The sequence below is a fragment of the Halichoerus grypus genome, chromosome 7 (assembly GCF_964656455.1).
Source record: "Halichoerus grypus chromosome 7, mHalGry1.hap1.1, whole genome shotgun sequence".
Classification (NCBI taxonomy): Eukaryota; Metazoa; Chordata; class Mammalia; order Carnivora; family Phocidae; genus Halichoerus; species Halichoerus grypus.
In genome coordinates, this window is record NC_135718.1 from 33,907,279 (window position 1) to 33,931,083 (window position 23,805).

Sequence of the window (23,805 nt, forward strand, 5' to 3'; positions counted from 1 at the left end):
AGAGTAATAGTATAGCAGCATACTACACCGTAGCATGATTAATAAATCAGTTGTTACTGCATGACCCCTTTCCTACTATGCAGCGCCGTTACCCTCTTCCTGCACAGCCAACTCCCCCCCAGATTCAAGGTCTTTCAACCTGTTGACCTGGCTGCCTCCCTCGGGCTCCTGGGCTCTCCCTGCCCCTCCTCCACTCCCACCCCACTCTCTTCTGCTCCTCCCACTTCTGTTAAGTGAATTTTCCCTCTGCCTCTTACTTTCTTCTAAGCCGTGTAAGACACAGGCAACAACTTCCTGTTTCCACTGGCTAACCAGCATCTTCCTTTTATTCAAAACTTTCCTTGAGTGCCATTTCCTGCCGGAAGTCCACACAGATTGAATGAACAGGAGACCATCTCCTCCCGAAAGTAACAGTTAAGAAAAACAACCTCCCCTATCCCGTAGTGCTGACAACAGATTCACCAAATAAGGAAAAGAAAAGGAGGAAATGGAAATATTTTAAACAGATATATTCCAAGATGCCCATAAAAGAGACTGGTGTGTGTGACTGGAATGTTCCTGGTCCCCACCCTCAACCTCTCCTCCCAGCTGCAGCTCAAACTGTTTGGACTACTTCCTAGGATCAAGCCTGACCACTGACAGGAGCTGTTTAAGTGGCCCTGGGCCAGTGGTTCTTGTTCCTTCGCAGCCCCAAGGCAATGCCTGGAGACTTTTTTTTTTTTTAAGAGAGGGAGAGAGGTGAGGGGGTTGGGGGACGGCAGAGGGAGAGGGAGAGAGAATCTTAAGCAGGCTCCACGCCTCCTAGGGCAGAGCCCCACGCAGAGCTCAATCTCAGGACCCTGAGATCACGATCTGAGCCGAGATCAAGAGTCAGACGCTAACTGAGTGAGCCATCCAGGTGCCCCTGGAGACATTTTTAATGCCAGAACTGGGGGTTGGTAGAGGCCAGAGATGCTGCTAATATAGTACACAGCACAGTCCCCCACTAACAAGGACTTATCCATCCCAAAATGCCAATAGTGCTGAGGTTGGAAAATCCTGCCCTAAGCTGATCTTCGAGACACATCATCAGGTTATGTGTGTTGTTGATAAGGGCCCTATTTTTTTTTTTTTTAAGATTTTTATTTATTTGACAGAGACACAGAGAGAGAGGGAACACAAGCAGGGGGAGTAGGAGAGGGAAAAGCAGGCTTCGCAGAGCGGGCAGCCCGACGCGGGGCTCGATCCCAGGACCCTGGGATCATGACCTGAGCCGAAGGCAGATGCTTAACGACTGAGCCACCCAGGCGCCCCAATAAGGGCCCTATTATTGAGGCCCCTGACTGGGCTCTTTTCTTCCTCTGAAACTGAGTCTCTGTCTTATTAGTCTGCTAGGAACCCTAGTCCCTCTAGAACTAGAAACCAGCCTTTTAAAAAATCAAAAAGTCTATTATTCAAATAAAACTTTTTGAATAAAACTTTTTTAATACAAAATTTTTAAAGTGGTCTTTTTAATTTTATTTTATTTTTGAATAAAATATCATTTTATAGCTGCCTGGCAAGATGGCGCTGCCCGCGTTGTTGCGCCTGTTCTCCAAGCTGTTGGCTCCTGCCAGGCTCCCAAGCGGCTCTTCAGCGCGATCAAAGTTCTACATTCGGGAGCCTCCACATGACAGACCTGACTGGCTGAAAGTTGGACTGACCTTGGGCACCTCCGCCTTCTTGTGGATCTATCTCATCAAACAACATAATGAAGATGTTTTAGAGTATAAAAGAAGAAATGGGTTGGAATAAACTATTGAAATACTAATATGGTATGCTCCATATACTGATTATACCTGTTCCTTTGGATTCACCAATCTGTTGAGTTGTAAACGTGAGAGAAAAAGTTATATGTGAATGTATGTCAAATCAGCATTTGTGTTTTGCATCATTAAATGAAAAAATAAAAATATTTCTGTATTCTTCAAATTAAAAAAAATTATTTTATCTATTTTTTAATAAAAACTTTTTGGAAAAAAAAAAAAAAACAGGGGTGCCTGGGTGGCTCAGTTGGTTGAGTATCTGACTCTTGAGTTCAGCTCAGGTCATGATCTCAGGATCGTGGGATCAAGCCCCGCAATGGGCTCCATGCTCAGCAGGAAGTCTGCTTGAGATTCTCTCTCTCCCTCTACCCCTCCCCCCACTCATGCACGCGCACGCGCTCGCGCACGCGCTCTCTCTCTAAAGTAAATCAATCTTTAGGGCGCCTGGGTGGCTCAGTTGGTTAAGCGACTGCCTTCGGCTCAGGTCATGATCCTGGAGTCCCGGAATCGAGTCCCACATCAGGCTCCCTGCTCAGCGGGGGGTCTGCTTCTCCCTCTGACCCTCCTCCCTCTCATGCTCTCTGTCTCTCATTCTCTCTCTCGCAAATAAATAAAATCTTAAAAAAAAAAATAAAGTAAATCTTTAAAAAAAACAAAAAACCTCAGGCTTTTTGAGGTAAGCAGAGATTGGGTCCTTATTGTTTTTTTGCTACCGTTACTATACCCGCGGCAATTCACACACCATGGCTAGCACAAGTTAGATGCTCAATAAATATTTGTTCAATAAATTATCTTAACACAGCATTACAGTGCTTTGTAAGTAACGGGCAACCAATAAATATTTAATCTTGATATCACCGTTTATCCTACAAAAGCTATCTCAAAAATAGATAAAAGTTGTTTTAGTTATATTAGTATTATTTTTCAACATTAGAAAATCTTTCAAGATATTCAGTTAAACTTTAAAACTATAGCATTATACTAACTAAAATTCAGTAAAAACTTAAAAAAAAAAATAGGGGCACCTGACGGGCTCAGTTGGTTAAGCATCTGCCTTCGGCTCAGGTCATGATCTCAGGGTCCTGGGATCGAGCCCCATGTTGGTCTCCCTGCTCAGCTCAGCGGGGAGTCTGCTTCTCCCTCCCCCTCTGCCTGCATCTCCCCCTGCTTGTGTTCTCTCTCTCTGTGTCAAGTAAATAAATAAAACCTTAAAAAAAGAAAAGAAAAGAAATACATGCTCACTGGAAAAAAAAAAAGGAGAAAATAAATAGGGAAATCAAGATCCTCCCATCCAAAAATAACCAGTTACCAATTTTATGTATATCCTCCCAGATATTTTTTCATATATTTAAATAGATAATTTTGAAAATAAAATTGCCTCATGCCATAAAAAAATAAAATAAAACTATAGAATTACTATTTTCAGGATACTCACAACAATATGGTTTGTTATAAGAAAGTTTTTTAAGAAATATGTACAGTATCCAAAATAGTGGTTCACAGAGCCATTCCATATTTTTTTCTATCATCTTCAAAATTCAGGATGTAATATTTCATTACAAAAAGCATTTTGGTCTTTCAATGGATCTGTGCTCTCAATAAACTATATTCCTACTGTTCTTTGAGGAATAAAATTGTTATGTAATTAAGGAAATTGTTTTTAAAAATCTGTTCTAAGTTTCTGCTTTAACTCATCACATTTTTCTGTTTATAAGATCTTAGAGGACATGGTGTTTCCCTGAATGTTACAGTATCATTACTGTTATCTGAGCTTCTATTCCCTGGAACATGCCATAGTTTTAGGCGTCTCTGAACCTTTATACATGCTGCTTCTTTTGTCTAGAATACCGTCCCCAAACCTGTTTTCTTGTCTGTAACACAGAGATGATACTAGCAGCACCTACCTCATATGGTTGTTGTGAAGGTTACATGACCTTTTTTTTAAGATTTTATTTATTTATTTATTTGACAGAGAGAGAGAGAGAGAGCACAAGCAGGAGGAGCAAAAAGCCAGAAGGGAAAGCAGGCTCCACGCAGAACAGGGAGCCCGATGCAGGGCTCGATCCCAGGACTCTGGGATCATGACCTGAGCTGAAGGCAGACGCTTAGCTGCGTGAGCCACCCAGGCGCCCTGGTTACATGACCTTTATGCATTTATTAGGTAGAGCACGCTGGAGAGCGTGGCACGTGACACTATCCCAGTGTCAGCTGTTACTATGATTTACCTTTCGGGGCTTTGTTCAATGCCACCTCGTTGTATACGATGATTTGCTACGATCCCCCATAACTCTTTTGAGCATGTGGTCTTTATCAAAGCTCTGATCCCTGTTGTTTTTGTTATATATTTATCTACCGTACTGGACTAGGAGCTTCACGACAGTAGGGAATGGGGCTTTGCTTTGCTTCTTTATATTCAAAGCGTCTGGAGTGATGCTGGGCTCACAGCCGACATGGACTGCTGAGCGCGTGGAAGACTTTAGCAAGAACGATGGAAACAATACTGTCTTTCCAAAACAAATATGGGTAGTGTCCACTGCTTAATTAAACTGATATTTTCCCAATTTGACAAGAAAATTGTGGACTTATCGTTTCAATTAACTGAGATTATTCCTTTTCTTTATCTTCATGCAAATCTGTGGTTTCATTAAGAGAAGGCGAAGGTAAAATCTCTAACACCTACAATGTCTGTTTCTCGAGTTCTCAATAAACATAATTGCTATAGAATAAGTAGCTTCACCAAGTAAATATTTTGAACCTCCTACCTCTTCTTGATCTTATGTTGGGGTCTTCTGATTGAAAATTTTTAGGGTGCCCTTGTTGATCGGTTCCCAAATGTATTATTCCAATTTTAGTATATGTGCTGCCGAAGTGAGCCCGTTTCCCAAATGTAAATCTTAAACGTTTGAATCCTGGCCAACAAAGACTCCAACAGTCTCAGCCCTATGGTCGTACAGCTAGATTATGGCGCTCCCTAGTGGTCAACTTTTGGCACATAGTCTGTTGAAACTGCCTCTTGCTCTTCTAGGTTTTAATTTTATTTCTTATATTGGTAATTGTAAAACGTCATTAGAAATCACTGAATATCTTGCTCTCTTTTTTCTAGCATTTCTGGCAACCGTTCGATGTGTCCTTTATCCTCCATTCCTCTACTTCAGAGCCCTTCAGCAGAACTGAGAATTTAAAGAACTGCTACAAGGCTTGTTACCAAGCTGCCAAAGATATACTTTTCTCCCACAGGAAAACCAGGATCTTTAAAGTGAGAATTCAGGACACTAACTTCTTTGGGCCATGCTACAAGAGGCTAGGCTACCGTGTACCCCCTCTGAGCCCACGCTTGGACCTCTGGCCGGGCGCCCATGGCAAATACACCCGTCCTTTGCACACATTCTTCTAAACAATCATTCTCTTTTCCCTCTTTTGAAACCAAACAATTCCCTCAAAAATATGGTTTCGGGCATAAAATAGGAAATAGTACTAAACAAACGGAAATGTTTTGCTTTAAATACTGAAGCCATTTGTTTACATTAAGAAATAGTTTGCATTCAAAGCCCATAATTGAAAAGAAACATGAATCATCAATCACAAGGGGACTTTATAGATAAGAAATAAGTGCCGGCCTGAACAATTGTATTAAACACGAACAACCCTGGTTGGGAGCTTTTGCTGAGTCATTTTTCAGGAAGTGGGCTGTCCAGCGAGATTTTTACGGGAGGAACAATCGACAATATTTTCATATTAATAACCTCCAGTTACTTTATTGTTCTCAAAACTTTTGTTAATGAGTATTTTCCTGTTCGGTGAAGAAAAAAAACATTAATCAAAAGACAAAGCCTAATCTGATTTATTTTTATGTGTTTTGGGTTCTTTTCTTCTACAATATTAAATATATTTAAGTAAGAGTTGTAAAACATCCTCATTCACTGAGCATAATTACCAGGAAATATTTTGTTCGAATCTTTTTGTGTAAACATATGTGCTATAGCATATATTGGCTATATTGCTTAGAGCGATCCCGAACTGTCAGTTTGGATTCCAATTCCCTTCAAGCAGCAGCAATGTTTCCACTTGGTTTGGTGCTGCCTCTTCTGCCCGACTCCTGAGATTTCGCCCAGTTACCCCTCAGTTAAGGGACAAAGAGTGTGGGCTCCTGGACACCAACTAAAAGATGAGGCCATTCACCCAAGGTCCCCTGAGAAAACAAGGTCCCCAGCAGGACCGTAGAGAACAGACAGGGGTCAGTGTGTTCCAGGGAGACTCCCAAGTACACCCACTTTTTGGCCTATCCACAAGCACTGAGCCTCTCTTTCTCTCTTAGCTTATGAATGAGGGTTTGTGACAAGGAGCTTAAGTCACCTGCCCATGGGATTAGGGGGAGTAAACTGTGAAATAAGATCATTGTGTGATTATGATTTCTGTTAGGATAAACAATTACCATATTTGTGGTCCTGATTTAACACAAATACGTTTCCCACAACATGCCCCCGCCCCACCTGCCACCACCACCCAAGCCCCAGTGAGAAAACCTCACTTCACGTGTACAACGTAGCTTTCCTTCTGTACTAGGTGATAAACACGGTGGGTCTGGCTATGCAGGCAAGTAAGAGAATCAAGGTAGGCTTCTGTGTAGTGTAGCAGTTACATGCACAGACTCTGAAGTTGGACTGCCTGGGTTCAAATCCTACCTCTGCTACTTATTAGCTATGTGACCCTCGGCTCTTTTCTGTACCTGGCGTTTCCTTATCTACACAATAGACAAGCTCCTATCTCATAGATTTGTTGGGGAAATTAAATTAATTAATGCAAATAAGGTATTCAGAACAATGCCAGGAAAGTAAAAAGCACTTTAGAAGCATTAGTGTTATGTTATTGCTTAATAAGGAATGATGTTATGAACCACTGAGGATGATTTTTTGTTTTTTTTAAATCAACTTCCTTATAATTTTGTTATGGTGAGTAGAGCTGTTCTTCTATTTCTTTTCCAGTGGACACATGTAGATGTTCCTCTGATGCTCAATGATCAGAGTTTTGAAAATGTCGATGACCATAAAAATGTTAGGAGACTACAAAGCTCATATGTTTATTATAAAGTTATTTCCTGTGTACTGATCTTTATGTTTGTTAATTTATTATTCACCTTTTAAAAGAAAACTATATATTTAAGAACCTACTATGTACCAAACCCTTGAGAAGCTTACACGTCAGTAGATAAATTTCTCCTTTATTCCAACTGGATTGGCGGGGGCGGGCAGAGGCGTCTGGGAGTGAGACAACTGCAGTCCACACCCAGGATGGCACACACACACACACACACACACACATACTTGCTGGGAGAATCCACCTCAGGGGTGACACTTGAACACAGATCTAACTGTAGAGCTCATAACCACTATGTGATACAGCCTCCCTGGTTCATTGGAGCTTCAGAACCCAGGACCATGCTTTTTACCTGAATCCTTGAACCTTCCCTTCTGTGTGTAACCCCAGGAATAACCATCTATTTGGTCTATTCCTGGCTCCTGGAGTTTATTTTTGGGCATGAAGAGAAGAATCAACATTAGAAAAAGAACCCCAAATCCCAGAAAAGAACCTCAAAAAAAAAAAAAAGCATCTGATAAAACACTGCAATTTTCTTATGGTTTTCCTTCATATCTCTTTGGCTTCTCCTCAGCCTCCTTCCCAAGTTTATTTTTGTCAGTCTGTCCCTTAAATCTAGTTGCTTCCAGGAATCTGTCCCCAACTGTCTTTTCTTTTTACTCTAGACTCCTGTAAGTTCATCTTCCACTTGGGTGTTGATGAGTCCCAAATGTAGACCTACAATTGCACTTCTCTCCTAAACTCCAGACTTGATTTCTAACCACCTACATAACATCTCTACCAGAATAGCCTGTCACCTCGCACTTGACATTCCACATGTCCAAAACTGAACTCAGTAACTCTCTCTCAGTCCATTTGGGCTGCTCTAACAGAATACCATAGACTGGGTGACTTAAACAATAAACAATTATTTCTCACAGTCCTGGAAAACTGGAAGTCCAAGATGAAGGAGCCAGTAAATTCAGTGACTGGTGAGAGCCAGCTTCCTAGTCCATTATGGCCATCTCACAATGTCTTCACATGGTGGAAGGGGCAAAGAAGCTCTCTGGAATCTCTTTTATAAGGGCACTAATCCTATTCATGGAGGTTCTACCCTCATGACCTCATCACCTCCCAAAGGCCTTACCTCCAAATATCATCACATTGGGGATTACATTTCAAATATAGGAATTTGAGGGGGACACAGTCTGTAATACTCTCCTTCCACATTAAGCCAGTCTCCATATACCAAATACCTACCTATTAAAAATGATGTTATCCCCAAAACAGATATTCCCAAATCAATCTCTGCCTATCTCTGATCCATTAAGTCTGAACCTGGTCACCTCTGGGTCTTTGTAGCTACCATTCCCTTTATCTGGAATGCCTTTGCATCTGTCTGTTTTGTGCACAAATGTCTATGTATTCTCTAAGACTCAAAACATCCCCTCTTCAAAGCCACCCTAGGTTCTCAGACTCATGTTCACATAGGACATAATTTGGACAGAGGATGTATATATTTTATTTCCAGTACTAAACTATAAGTTCTTTGAAGACCATCTCTGGGCCTTATTCACCTTTGTAGTTCTCAGAGCACTTACTACAGGACCTCATATGTAGAAGTCATCAATACATGTTTGCTAGAATGATCAACTAATTAACATAATAAAAACGAATCCATGTGTTTTAGAGTGGTAAGTTATTTCTTCTTCCACCCATCATTTGTCTTCAAATTTCCCATTACCTACTATCACTTTTCTGGATTGGTCACCACTCAGAAATTTTGATATTGAAAATAGTCTGCCTCACAAAATGTTTTGGAGTATATTTGGCTTCTAAGGCCTGACACAATCTGGCTCCTTACAGGGACACCTATTGTAGAGTAAAAACTGAGCTAATGACTAATATGAATTCCTTCACTTCAAACGCCATATGATAAAAAAGAAAAGTTTCCATTTATACCAGGTTTTACAGGGTTATGGTTGAATAGGTGATCTGTATGCTTCCTTTTTACTTCTAAACACATGTGTTCCTTTGTTTCTCAGGAAGTAATCATCATGTAGCCATGGAAATCAACGAGTACAAAGGAAATGTTGCAGGGGAATAATGAAGCCGACTAACTCAACTCCACAAAAGTTGGTCACATCCTAAAATAATTAAAATACAACCATCCAAAAGTTCTTAGAGGAAGTGTTAATCGGTGCTTGGTATTTTGACAATAACTTGTACAGTATATGAGAGCATTTCAAAACCTCTTAAACATTTATAAAATGTTATCAAGATGAATGAACAAATATTTATTGAGTGACTACTATGAATGGGGCCCTTTCACATGTATTCCCTCATTTTATCATCTCAATAGCCCTATGGAATAGCTATTTTTGGTATTATTTCCATTCTACAGCTTAAAAAAAAAACTTAGATTCAGAGGTTAAATGACTTGCCCACTTGAAGGAACTTGAAGCACTTGAAGGAACATGGTCTTCCCACCCATCAGAATTCATCTTAGAGATGAATGATGTCCAGTTCCCATGGTCTGAATACAAGAAGGACTCAACTAGAACAAACCACCTCCCAGTCAACTTTCCATACTTATAAGATTCAAATGTGTCTTTCTTTGCTTTACTAAGCATTTGTAAATCATCAGCATCACATCAGTAAAACTAACACAACAGACATTCTTTTTTTTATTTTAAGTAAACTACACCATACGTGGGGCTTGAATTCATGACAGCAAGATCAAGAGTCTCATGCTCTACAGACTGAGCCAGCTAGGCAATCCATAAGAGACAATCTTATTATTCTTTTTCATATAGATTTTGTAATGTTAAAATTTTCATAAAGGTCCAAAGTTTGTGTTATACAGAAATTTGTTTTGTAATGATGTTACCACTGTGAAAATTAACAACAGTGGTAATCGTATTTTAATTTTTATTTAGAGTCTTAAAGTAATGGAGTTTATTTTAAGGAAAACCTATGGACTCTCTCTCAATTACTTATTAAGACATACCTTATCTTTGATACAAATTATATTATTAAGTTCTATACTGTTTGGCATAAGTTTATCATGTTACCCACTTATTTTGACCAATCATATATAGCTCAACACAAAAAAGCTCCTTTAGCAAGCGTTAGGTGTATAAACTCAATTGTAAAACTTTGGCCACATCATTACTGACAGTGGCAGAAATGAATGTGTCAAATAAAACTGGGCAGATTTGCTTTATCATAAGCAGCCAATCACTGTCATTTACTGAGGGCCAGTTTTGTGCTTAGCACTGTGCCAGGTTTTGTAAAAGACCAGAGGAAATAACTGACAAAGTAATTGGTAGAAATTATGTTAAGCTTCAGGTCACAAAAGCTAGAATGGCCTTTGTTCTCTCATGTAAAAGAGTCCAAATATGGACTAGGACAGTACAGGGCAACTCCACGTCACCAGACACTCAGACTGCTTCTGTATTTCTGCTTTCTGTCTTTAGCATGTGGCTTCTACACTCAAGCTCATCTCAGAATGCAAAACACGGCTGAAGCTCCAGCCACCAAGTCCTCAATTCAGGCAGCAGGAAGGAGGGTGGGGTAAGGTCAAAAAGGAGGGAACCAGCTGTGTGTCCCCCTTACTTAGGAGTTTTCCTGGAAATCCCACCCAGCGATTTCTGCTTTTATCTCAATCAAGAGTTAGTCACACACCCCCATCTATCCACACATGAGGCTGGGAAAGACAGACCAAAAGGTATTTGGTCACAGTGCCATTTTGAATGTAGTTAGGATTCTATTACTAAGGAAAAATGGAAAGAAAAGGGAAATGAATATAGGGGAGGTACCTACAGTTGCAGCCACCAAAGGTGAAAAAGCAGAGGGATAGAAGAGCCCGGACAAAAGATCAAAGTCTTCAAAATGGAAGAAAAACTGAGTTTGAATCTCAGCGCTACTACTTAGCAGATGGAGCAGAAGCGGCAAAACCAGCTAGAAGGTGGTTTGAACCAGGGTGGTAGTAACGGAGAGAGTGAGAGGCAGTCAATTTCTGAATATACTTTGAAGGTAGAGTTAACAGGATTTGTTAATGGATTAGAATGCAAGGTATCAGAGCAACAAAAGTCAAGGGTGAGCCAAGATTTTTTTGTTTAAGCCACTGGAAGAATGGAGTTGCCACTGACTGAGAAGGGAAACACCATAGGAGAAGCAGGCTCTGGATGGTGGTGGAAGGAGATCAGATGCTTAGATATTGATTAGACATCCAAGTGGAGATGTTAAGTAAGAAGTTGGACATATGGTGTGGAACACAGGGAGGTGGTACAGACTGAAGTATAAATTTAAAAGTAATTAATATATATACAGATAGAGAGACATATTTAAAGCCCTGAAATTGGATGAGATCATCGAGGTAGTAAGTAGAGATGGAAAACAGAAGAGATCTTAGGACTGAGACCTGGGCACTCCAACACAGAGATCACAGGAACTGAAAGAACTAGACAAGAAGAATGAGAAGTAATGAGGTGGGTAGAGAATAGGGAGCATAGTGGAAACCATGTGAGGGAGGTATCTACATGAAAAGGGAGTACTACTTCAAATGCTCCTGATAGGTCAAGTACGATGAAGACTGAAAATCGACCACTGCATTTGCCGCATTTGCCTTGTAAGGGTGGTTTCAGTGGGGGTGGGGCTCAAAGGGGAAGAGATGAGAGAAGAACTGGAGACAGCAAGTAGATACAACTTTTTTTTTTTTAAAGATTTTATTTATTTATTTGACACAGAGAGACACAGCAAGAGAGGGAACACAAGCAGGGGGAGTGGGAGAGGGAGAAGCAGGCTTCTTGAGGAGCAGGGAGCCCGATGCGGGACTCGATCCCAGGACCCTGGGATCATGACCTGAGCCAAAGGTAGACGCTTAACTGAGCCACCCAGGCACCCTAGACACAACTTTTTTGAAGAATTTTGCTGTAAAGAGGAGAGAAATGGGGAGGGATAAACTGGAAGGGGAAGGAGGATTGAGAGAGTTTGTTTTTATGATGAGAGAATACTTACACGGTACTGGGAAAGAGAGGGGAAAACTGATGCAGAACAGCGGGGAGAAGTGCCCATAGCAGTGTCCTTGACTGAGTAGGCAAGGAGTGGAGTCTAGTGGATACATGAGGTTGTTAGCCTTTGTAAAGAGTACGGACAGTTCACTCAGAACAGCAAGAGGGAAGACAGTCTATGAGCCCAGATGCTGGTAAGTGAGTAGTTGTGGTTTTGGGGCTATGGAAGTTTCCTTCTCATGGCTTCTATTTTCACAGTATATAGGAAGCAAGATCATCATGGGGAATGTGTGGTCTAAGTTTTGAGAAGAGAATAAAGGGTGTAAAATCATCCCCTTCCAGCGGAGCAAAAGAATGAAAGGCCTAGGGAAATACAGTATGATTGCTGGGCAGCTATAAGAGTCCATTAGAGATGAGTGATCAGCAATTTAAAATGAGACCAGTCCACTTGATGGTGTGTTTTTCTCTAGCTTCATTCAACTGTGTGGAATGGAGTAGGGAAAAGTTGAATTTAATAAACATTGTGGTTTAGCTAAGTAAGTTTAACCAAGTAACAGAGGGATGAGTATGTTCAAGGGAGTGATGAAAAATTTGACCACAGATTTAAGCTGAGTAAGGAGGAAAGTGAGGACATGAAAAGAGTGAGGGCCAGTGAAAATACAGTTGGATCAATGGATCTTAGGTTCCAACAGAGTTGAAGGATTGTTGGAATTCACAGAGTGTTTGAGCACCCACAAACAAATCTAAGCCTTAATGATGCCCACAGATGCTAGAACTAAAGGGCTTGCCAGTGTGAGCTCCCACATAAACTCACCCCAAAATAAATAAATCAGCCTTCCTTAAGTGAAATAAATCAGTCAGAGAAAGATAAATACCCTAGGATTTCACTCATATGTGGAATTTTAAAAAACAAAACAAATGAACAAAGGAAAAAGAGAGAGAGAAACCAAGAAATAGACTCTTAACTATAGAGAACAAATTGATGGTTACCAGAGAGGAGGTAGGTGGGGGGATGGATGAAATAGGTGATGGGGATTAAGAGGACACTTATCATGATGAGTACTGAGTAATGTATGGAAGTGTTGAATGACTATATTGACACCAGAAACTAATATAACACTGTATGTTAACTATACTGGAATTAAAATGTAAAAATTTAATACAATATTTAAAAAAAAATCAGTCTTCTTCCTTCTCAATCACTGACAAGAGAGAGTGACCTCATAATGTGGCATGATTAAATCCTGTTGCTGGATTCCAGATTTTCACACACTTCCTGCCATTTCCTGCAAATGGCAAAGTAGAGATTCCAGTGGGCTCTCGGACATGGCAGAATGCCAGGTCAACCAAAGAATCTCTCACTTCTGTAGCCTGAAGAGAACTGAATATCAGATCTCAGGCTGTCTATTGTGTTCATCAGATTTCAAAGCAAGGTCACATCTGTTTTAAGCTGTTCCACAAGAGCAAGCTTGCGCTTTTTTGAGCCCCACTCTTGCCTCGGGTGTGGAATGGAGCAATAAACCAGAACCTCCCTGGCCAAGCTCTTTAGACAGGAACAATGAAGAAACTAACACCTTGGACATGAGAGAAGAGGAAAAAAAAGCCCAAATCAAACATCTCAGGAAAACCATGCTTTCGGAGCGGAGTTAGGGCCCACTTTTCCCCACCAGTATCAAACAAATGCTCTCCCAAGCATCTCCGTATGATTGACTAACATCACAAAATATCACAGAAATCAAAAGGGCATCGACACAAGTCATGCTGAAATTCTTTCTCTTTCTCTCTCTGCCACTGAAAACCCAAAGTTTCTTTTAGTGTCTAAATTAGTGACTCCACAGTCAGGCATTTTCAACTTCCCTTACACAAGTGTCTTGTCAGGATTTCAGGATTTTAAACCTTTATCTTCATTGACTAAAACAGGCCTGGAAGAGAGGAAATGCTCAATTAATAGCCTTTTTTTTTTCCTTTCAGCTGAAAAAAGAAAAAATCTCCCAGCAATAAATATAGCACCAACTATACAGGCATTCTGAGTAAATGTGAGTTTACTTGATTATAACAAGCAAAACCAGCAAGTAATGTGTTTTGCTTTCTTGAAATTAAAAAACAAAAAAAGCGCCACTTAAAAAGTTTAAGCATCAAAAAAATTTTTTTAAATAAGCATCAAACACTACTCCTCTTTCACTTTTTAGTCAAGTTCTACCATACTTACAATACTTGTCACCCTTCACAAATCCCAGATCCTATAAAAGGTTGAACTTAGATTATAAGGTAAAGATTTGCCATCAGAGAATGGAACTGAAATCAGAATGTCCTGCTTCTGTGAGTTTAAGAAAAAGCCTTAATGGTTCTTTTTAGTGTGGGGTTTTGGGTTGAGTAGTATTTAATGCATTACACTGTCTCTCCAGTATTTGAGGGGATTAGGTTAGAGTTCATTGTGTTGACTGTCTTTTGAAAGATTAGATAGTTTAGTTAGGCTCCTACTGACCATGTAAATGTCCCAGTGTTTATTGACTGTCTGCCGTCATTATCAAAGACTGAACACAATCGACACCTTGTAAACAGAAATCCCATTATTTTTGTGGTACTGATAAGATTTACTGAGGCTTTAATTTTTTTTATGATTGACTAGCCAGTTAAAAATATTAATACAGTAGAGGAGAGCATGATAAATGAGTATGTATTCAGTCAACAACCTGGCCCTTTTGTTTGGAAACTACAATCTCATTTTGCTTGTAGACGGTAGAAATAATTATCCATACAGTATAGTGCTCTGTTTAAAAACACTTCTTAAGTACATTTGGATGTGTTACATGCATTTCTACTAATCCTTCAATGATCCAAAAAGAGTTTCACGTTTTTATAGAAAGATGTCTTAAATTTTTCAGTACACAGATAGAAAAATTCTATGGATAGTGTGATCTACTTTGGGAATATTATAAGGACTTGTTGGTTGAGTGATTTGGGCCTGTGTTTAAAAATGTTTTAATCAAAATAAAATTTGGAAAGGCATGCATAGACGTGTTGCATTTGACCACAGGTAAAAATCCGTGGGATCAATGTTATTCTGATTCTGAATTCATTGATCTCTGCCAGGGAGTCGCCATGCAAACTTCCCTGCCCGTCTCTAGTAAGGTCTGTGAAAGATGTGAAAGGTGGGTTAAGAAGTGCGCCTTCCCTGGGCACCCATATGGCAAGGCCTCAAGAAAAGATAACTTCAACAGCACTCAGTTGCACAAGAGCAAGGAGAAGCCTTGTTGCAGGAAGCACTGGACGGGATCTAACGTGCCACAGACACAGAAAGACAGACCTGGAATCAGACAACTTGGCCTGAGAGAAGTGGAAAGGGTGCCCCCCCTCCACCTTCAACTGCCTCAGAATCAAACATAAATTACCTCATGTAAAACACAGTATCTTCACAATTAAGTCCCAGCACACCTTCCCAGCCTCATCAGCTCCCAGCCTTCTGGCTTCGGGCCTCTGTTTGGATGGTACCCTGCTTCCTCACTGCCTGACTTGAAACGTCACCTGCTTCCTCACCTCTTCACTCTCACGTCCAAATGTCAGCTCTTCTGTGATGTCTCTACAAACTCCCTCAAACAAATATCTCACTTGCTCCCCTGTATGCATAGATAGCTTGTCATGTCTGTGTGCCCAGCTTCCCCACATCTGTAAGCTCCTACAGGGCGGGACAAATCTTACTCTCTTTTTATAACCCAGGGTCTAGCATATACTGTGTGCTCAATAAATGTATAGGGCAGGAAGAAAGAAGACACATACCCATGCCTTTGCTCACTCACTTGCCCGCCCCCTTCTCTTCCACTATGAAGCTTAAAAACAATCAATTAAAAACCAACTGCATTTTGAAGACTTCCCCAACCAATGATCTCCCACCTCTTTAAACTCCCGTAGCACCTAAGTGAGAATTACACAATTGACACTTAACAGACTTGTGTCCTCACCTTAGCTGTGTTTTTATATCTATGTGTTATTTCCCCAACCACAATCAAAGAGCTCTTTGTGGTGGGGGCGGAGTCTTTAACCTCCTCACATCACCCACAAGGCCTAGCAGTGCTCAGTTTAGGGTCATTACCTACCAAGTGTTTGTTGATTAAGGAGGAGAGAGGTAAGGTCTGAAAGGTAACCAGGAAGGTGATTTTGACAGACTTAGTGAAGGAGGACACATTTGGGACAGCCCAGGCCTGTCCTGAGGTCAAGCAATGAGGAGCAGCAAGCAGACTGCCCCCAAATCCTCAAGCACCTCAAAAGGAGACAAAGTAAGTCCACCAAGTGTTTAAAGGGGGAGGGGGAGTCCTGCACTTCAGCTAATGACAAGCCAGAGTGTTACAAGTAGGAGCAAATGTCGACAATCAGTTGCTGGAGAAAAACCAGGCAAAGAAGAGAAAGTCAGAAAAGTGAGCACTAATTATGTGCTAAGCATCTGACATACATTCTTTTTTTAAAACATCTTGATTGTGATATAATTCACATACCCTACAATTCAGCTATTTAGCCCAATTCAGTGCAATTCAGTGGTTTCTAGTGTATTCGGAGAGTTGTGTAAACAAAAGCACAGTCAATTTTAGAATACTCTCATCACCCCCAAAAGAAACGCTGCACCCACTAGCATTCACTCCCTATTTCCCTCATAGCATCACCTTCCCACCCCCACCTCCAGCTCTAGGCAACCTCTACTCTGCTTTCTCTTTCTACAGATTTACTATTCTAGACATTTCATATATAAGGAATCATACAACATGTGGTATTTTATGACTGACTTCTTTTACTTAGCATAGATTTTAAGGTTCATCTGTGTTGTAGAGAGTATCAGAACTTTATTTCTTCTTATTGCTAAATACTATTCCATTGTGTGGATATATGACATTTTATTTATCCATTCATCATTTGATGGACATTTCAATTAATTCTTGACATACATTCTTTCATTTTTCTCTCCCCAATACATTTGGGGAGGTAGGTATTAGCGTCCTCATTTCGCAGATGAGTAAACTGAGCCTCAGAAAGGTTAACTACCCTGACGCTTCATGTAAATAATGGCACTGAGATTGAACCAGGTCTGCCTGAGTCCAGAGCCTCTATGTTTAATCACAACCTGTTTATTGGGCAAATAATGTCAATGGGGGGGATGTAAATCATGCCAAATTCTAAGCACTCATAGAGATCATTGATGTTCCCCATCTTTCAAGGAACTGAGCTATAAATTTTAGAATGTGATAATTGTGTGACATAGCAGAAAGAACATGAGCTTTGGAGCTAGACAGTCTTGAATTTGAATCCCACATACTAGCTTCATGATTTGGGGCAGATTGTTTAACTTCCCCGAGCCTCCATTTATTCACCTATAAAAATGCAGATAATTCCTACCTTGCAGGATTAAATGAGCTCATAAATATAAAGTGCCTGACATATAATAGGTAACCAAAATATGGTAGCTATTCTTAGTATTCTTTGTTTGCAGTGGTACCAAAAGCAAGTAAAATACACACACATGCACTTCCCTCATAAAGAGGAATCTGAGGAGGTTGGTTTGGGATATGCAGGAGTAAGAAATCCAGGCAGAAGTCTCCAGTGGTCGGCAGACAGAGATAAGAGGCAGGAGCTCAGGTGAGAGGTCAGGGCTAGAGATATAGACTTGGGGTTATCAGCATGGCACTGAGGGTTGAAGCTGTGACAACTATCTGGGTTGCACCAGGCAGAAAATAAAGAAATGAGTCCAATGCCTGAGCCTTGGGATGTCTACAATTAAGGCCAGAAGAAGGAATAGCAAACAGTAAGGGTTATAGAATCTGGAGGCATGTAGTTATACCAGAATAGCATTTAATTTTGGAAGCCAAAGGAGAAAATATATTCAAGAAAGGGATAAGAGATAGGGGAGAAATTTGCGAAGGTTATGTTGTAAAAATGTTTGCAATAATAAGAACGGAGAGTAGGCCATTGCATTTTGTAGTCAGGAAGTCAATGTGACTTAAATGCCGAGCATTTATCCACCCATCCATCCATTCATTCCTTGCTCATTCAGCATTCATTGAACACCTATAGTGCACCAGGCACTGGACTATGCCTCTGAGAAACACATGGAGAAAGCACAATCCCTTGCTGCACTAAGCGTGACATAAAACGGAAAGAAAGTTCAATGCTCTGAGACCCCTTTTGTGCGTGAGTTGGGCCCAGCAGGAGAAACTAGCTTCACGGGACAATTGTGATAGAAGGATAGAGTTTTGGCAAATCAGGAGGAAACTGAAGGGCATGTCAAAGGCAGGCTGAATGAAGAAGGGCCTTTTAGTTTAATTTTAATAGGGGGATTAAGAGGAGAGAAAAGAGAATGCTGAAGCATTTGGGTTCACATATTTGACACAAATGTCATCTGGAGGCTTCTTCTCTCCTTGGTTTACAGCTGGGATATTGCTACTCGAGTCTACCAATTTTTGAAACTTGGGATGAATTTTTTAAAGTTGACACTGAATTTCAAGTGCATATAATGATCATTTCTTTCCAAGAATCTTCAAGGATACAGAATTTTTTTTTCCCAAAACTTTGAGTAAAATGGATCCTTGAAAACAGTGCACTGTGTTTATCCTTTAGTACAAGGGGACAAGTTTGTTTTGGGTTTTTTTTAAGATTTTATTTTTTATTTGAGAGAGAGAATGAGGGAGAGCATGAGCTGGGGGGAGGGGTAGAGGGAGAAGCAGACTCTGCTGAGCAGGGAGCCTGATGCGGGGCTCCATTCCAGGACCCTGAGATCATGAGCTGAGCCAAAGGCAGACGCTTAACCGACTGAGCCACCCAGGCTCCCCTAAGGGGTCAAGTTTTGACCCACTACAGAAACCACAGACTCTTCCCCCATTCCCCAACATCTAGTCAAGGTACCCCCAGCAGAGAAAGGTCAGGATATCATGGCATCATGTCTGTGGGGTACTTCCTATTTATCATTAAAACAAATACATAAAGAACAATGAATAAAAATCAATCAGAAGTTATGGATGGGAAACAAAAAATAGGCATAATAGAAATGGAAGCACTAAAGTTAAGAAATAAAACCAGAAGCCCAAAAATCAAAAGCAAAACATTGTGACACTTTTAATACTAAAGGGTAAAACAAATTGAAAGAGTTAAATAAAAAATGTTAAGAAGAACTTAAACTTGAAAAAATGGAATGGAGAAAAACCACAAGAATAAAAAAGACTAAATATTGACAAGCTAAACTAACAACAAAACTTTTTTTTTTTAAGATTTTATTTATTTATTTGACAGAGAGAGACAGAGCGAGAGAGGGAACACAAGTAGGGGGAACAGGAGAGGGAGAAGCAGGCCTCCCGCAGAGCAGGGAGCCCGATGCAGGGCTCGAACCCAGGACCCTGGAATCATGACCTGAGCCGAAGGCAGGCGCTTAACAACCGAGCCACCCAGGCGCCCCATGGTATCAAAACTTTTAAAACTGGATGATATGAAAATGTTAGTAACATCACGATAAACAAAAAGAAAGATGATAGGAATAGATTTTTAAAAGTCTAATCAAAATTATTCAAGGAATAAAAACATAATGAAATGATAAGGTAAGAGAATAAAAATAGGAAATAAGAGGGTAACATCATAGGACAACTGGCAGCCGAGTGAAGTGCTCACAGGGAGTTAGCGGGGTCTCCCTCTCTCACATATCAAAGGAGGCATCACTTAGGTTAGAGTTCACTGCAAGTAATAGGGATCCAGAATAAAAGAGGGTTGAATAACCTGGAACTGCATTTCGTTCTCATGGAACCACCCAGAGGTAAGCCCAGGCAGAGACGGTAACTCTGCTCCGTGACGTCCTCAAGGTCTTGGGCTCCTTCCAGCTTTCTGCCCTCCATGCCTAGGACCCTACCCTTAGGCCTTGTCCCCATGACCCATAATGGAGCCCCAGCCTCTCCCTCCAGAAGAAGGAAATAAGAAACGGCAAAGGGCATATGCCCGTTAACTCTTGAGGAAGGTTTCCAGAACTGCCCCACAGCACTTCCACTCACATCTCACTGACGAAAACTAATTAACACTTAGCAAAAAGGGACGCTGGAAGATGCGGTTCTAATTTCACAGGGCATGTGCACAGCTGCAAATTTTGTTTTGATGGAAAGTGAGACTAGATACTGAGGGTCAATTAAAACTCTCTGTCCTGGTAGGCTGCAACATCAGAACGCTTCTCCCTTCCTCTCCTGAAGAATGTGCATTTATTTCGGGTGAGAGCCAATTTTAAATGTCTTTGATAACCCACATCATGCTAGAGGAATGAAGACGCCTAAAACTACATGAACAAATACTGGCATAAATATGAATGTTTCCACACACTGTGAGAAGGGTCATGATTTGATCACAAGACGCCAATGCCTTACTCGGCTCTGATATGTCAGGAATCTGAAAACGAAAGTTATTATCCAGTTGTAAAGACCCAAGTTTGCCTCTTGATACAAAAGAAGTCGTTAGATTCCTGGTTTGGTTTCTGCCTCCTATTTACTTCCCTGATTATCTTGCCCTGAATAAGTTACCCACCTGGACAAGCAGCCTTTCTCCCCATTTTGCCCTTTGGGATGTTGCCTGTTGGACCCAAAGAAACTGACAGAGGAACTTAGAAGAATGTACAGATCCCCCATTATGTTCCCAGCACTATATTAGTGACCAAGGAGTGTCACAAAAGGAAAAACCTTTGGGTCCTCTGACAAGAAGATGCATTCATAGGGCCTCAGTTTACTTCTGCATAATAAAAGGACTGAACTGGATCTGGGGGGGGTCTAAAACTATGATCTGTATAGGCATACACTAAAGAGCTGGTTAAAAAAGCCAGATTTCAGATAGATGAGGAAATTTTAATATAACAGTATGAAAACTTCAGTGACAGGATTTCAGATTCCACACTGTAATTACCCTTCAAGAAACTGTTACGTGGGGCGCCTGGGTGGCTCAGTCGTTAAAGCGTCTGCCTTCGGCTCAGGTCATGATCCCAGGGTCTTGGAATCGAGCCCTAGTCGGGCTCCCTGCTGAGCAGGGAGTCTGCTTCTCCCTCTCCTTTTGCCCCTCCCCCCCACTTGTGTTCTCTCTCTCTCTCTCAAATAAATGAATAAAATCTTAAAAAAAAAAAAAGAAATTGTTACTTGTCCAATTTTGATGATATATCAAAAAAATCACAATTATCTGAGAATGCTATTAAAACATGCTTCCTTTTTCCAACTGCATACCTGTGTGAGACCTACCAGACTTCAACCAAAACAACATATCACAACAGATTCAATCAACGCAGAAGCAGAGAAGAGAATCCATCTGTCTTTAATTAAAGCCAGATACTAAGGTGATTTGCAAAAATGTAAGATGATACCATTCTTACTAAATTATTTGTTGTTGTAGGAAATATAATTATTGTTCATGGGATATATATGTTAATGTGATGGTTTTATTGTTATTTTTAAATAATAAATATTTAAATTTTTAAAACAAAAAAAAATTCAGAATCCAAGCCTTCCAACCTTCCCCCACACCACCACCACCACCATGAAGGCTTCTGGTTCAGCAGGAATGAGTTTGGGCCTAAGAATGTCCATTCTCGATAATTCCCCCAGGGGATTCTGATGCAGGTGGGAGCTCTCTGTAGCCCCTCCCACCCCTAATTCTCTAAATAGGAAAGAAAGAAGAGAAATACATTACTTGAAGGGCAATGGAGAGATTTCCAAATGGTACTCTTGTTTCCTCTGAGTAGATTTCAGGGCCAGTCGTGTGACCTCCCCTCACGGAGTTAATGCTTCAGGTATCATGGCTTCCTCACCTGTCCTTAAACCTGCCCATCTGTCCAGGGTGCATTTAGCTATGTTTGAACTGAATGTTTCCTTTGGTAAAGCTTACCCCCATTATAGTCATTTCTCAAAGGATTTATAACCTTCAAGGTAAAGGTCCCTGAAATAGGACTCGAAGGATGATCTCCACCATAGGCTCATTAAGACCACTTCAGGTACATTAATGTCCCCAGTCCCCAGATTTATTGCAACATGGTAAAACCTCTTTTCAGAAAGCATACTCTTAGTTCCATTTATCCAGCAGGCTCTTCCAGAAAGAGATCAGAAGTAAAATGATTTGAGATAGAATCAAAGAATTCCATCTTTTTAATTAGTGTGTTAAACACAGGAACACCTAATACAAATATTTGACTACGTGGTCCAGCATTGGCTCTGAGGTCACCAGAGTAAATTTATAGGAAACTCTAAAGGCCCTCACAATAATTGTCTTGGGTTATGACTTCTCGAATTGCTCTTCATTGCCAATAGCACTGCATTTGGACATAAATAAAATTTGCTGAATTAGGGCACTGTTCTGGTTAAAATGTTTAATCTTCACTTTAACTGAGTTGTGGTCATCGAGGCCCTTTTGTTTTGTGGAATAGGGTACCTTTACACAAGGTAAGTTCTTTTTACACAGCCTAATGACTCACTAATTTAAAATCCCTTTTGGATAGATGCCAGGCTTGTCTGGTCAACATGCGGGAAGGGAGGAATCTGTTTCAAAAATACTTTAGGTTAGTATAATTCTACAATGCGTAATTTATAATTGAACATATGTAAATGGTTTCATTACATGCTTCTGTGGGGGAAAGTTGCTAACGGCATGCTTAAACAGTATCTGCTTTGCGCAGAAATCTGCCTCGAAAATGAGATTTAATATTTCATCACATGATGTTTTACATCACGGGCTCTGGATTGGTCTACATCTGATGTGCCAAATTTGTTCCTTGTCTGAAATAAGAGGCAGCTGTGCTATGGAACGAGAAGAGGAAAAGAAACTTGCACAGCCAGGACAACAAGGGGACAAAGAGGACAGAGTTTGAAAAAAGGCCCAAGAAAGGGTATGGAGTGGAAGAGTATGTGTTCCATTTCAGAGCATCTTTAAAAGGACCTCTACCTTTCTACTAAGTTTTTACTCACAGCTATCTTTATTTTTTTTTTTAATTTAACAATTGCCTTTTGAGAGCTGTATAAGCCATTTCCAGCACACCTTTGAAGATTTATTTATTTTACAGAGACAGACAGCGAGCATAAGCAGGAGGGGCAGAGGGAGAGGGGGAAGGAGAGAGAATCTCAAGCCAACTCTGCACTGAGCACAGAGCCTGACGTGGGGCTCGATCTCACAACCCTGAGATCACGACCTGAGCTGAAACCAAGAGTCAGACGGTTAACCGAATGCGCCATCTAGGTGCCCTTCAAGGCTATCTTTAAATCCTGTATTAGGTAGAACCCTGCAATGGCTCCCTTTTACAACACTCCTCCCATACCACCCCAAAGATTACTGCCCACCCCCTACATAGTACCTGAAAGTCTTTGCATCTCCAGGGCTCAACCAAGTGCCTGGCACTTGGTAGATACTCATTAAAGATTTGTTGAATGAATGGATAGGTAGATGGAAAGAATAGAGAACCATCAATTTAACACATCTTTTAAAGTACAGATCTCCTTATGAAGGTTCGCAGTCTTTTGGTTATTGTCATGAATGGGTATGGATTGGATTAATTTCATTCCTTGGGAGAAATTTAAGTGATGAAGAATTCTGGAGTATGAGACACTAGCAGAGAAGCGAGGAGAAGGCAGGCCTGGTTCAGGACATCAGTGAGCAGCCAGAAGCAACAGGAGGGCTCTGAGTACCTGGAGGATGGGGGTGAGGGTGTGAAGAATCCAAGTGAATCTTCCAAATTGGGATCACATCATTGTTCTGGTTGAACATATCTCTCCTAGACTTTAAGAAAGTTATTTTCTTTCTGTTCTACCCCAAGTTCAAGCACCTGAGAAGTCAAGTTATCCTCTAGCAAAGAAACGCTTGCAATTACTTATTTTGAGCATCTCGGGGAAATGGCGTAGCTCTAAGAGAGGGCTTGGAAAGTCAAAGAGGCATCAGCAGTGGCTCTCAGCCATAAA

At 40.8% G+C, this 23,805-nt stretch overlaps 1 pseudogene; it reads left to right on the forward strand.

Annotated features, from left to right (window-relative positions):
* Positions 1-1,536: 1,536 nt before the first annotated feature.
* On the forward strand, positions 1,537-1,933 carry LOC118527310 (NADH dehydrogenase [ubiquinone] 1 subunit C1, mitochondrial pseudogene; annotated as a pseudogene).
* Positions 1,934-23,805: the final 21,872 nt, after the last annotated feature.